This window comes from Hylobates moloch, unplaced genomic scaffold, assembly GCF_009828535.3.
Source record: "Hylobates moloch isolate HMO894 unplaced genomic scaffold, HMol_V3 SCAFFOLD_12, whole genome shotgun sequence".
Lineage (NCBI taxonomy): Eukaryota > Metazoa > Chordata > Mammalia > Primates > Hylobatidae > Hylobates > Hylobates moloch.
In genome coordinates, this window is record NW_026652287.1 from 40,024,551 (window position 1) to 40,024,909 (window position 359).

Below are 359 nucleotides of genomic sequence, written 5' to 3' on the forward strand. Positions count from 1 at the left end.
TGTAGTCCCAGCTACTTGGGAGGCTGAGGCAGGAGAATAGCTTGAACCCAGGAGGCGGAGCTTGCAGTGAGCCAAGATCACGCCACTGCACTCCAGCCTGGGTGACAGAGCGACACTCCGTCTCAAAAAAAAAAAAAAAGACAAAAAGGTAAAACAAAGTTGATACATACACATACACATGGCAGAAAATGTAAGCAATAAATTTCACATGAGATGAAATTCACCATTTTAACCATTTTATTTTTTTATTTTTTTATTTATTTTTCTTGAGACAGAGTCTTGCTCTTTTGCCCAGGCCTGAGTGCAGTGGCGCGATCTCGGCTCACTGCAAGCTCCGCCTCCTGGATTCACTCCATTCT

At 43.7% G+C, this 359-nt stretch overlaps 1 protein-coding gene across 1 annotated transcript in view; it reads left to right on the forward strand.

Moving 5' to 3' along the window:
• ADGRE1 (adhesion G protein-coupled receptor E1) overlaps window positions 1–359 on the forward strand; it is a 55,828-nt gene that overhangs the window by 48,891 nt on the left and 6,578 nt on the right. The window lies entirely within an intron of this gene.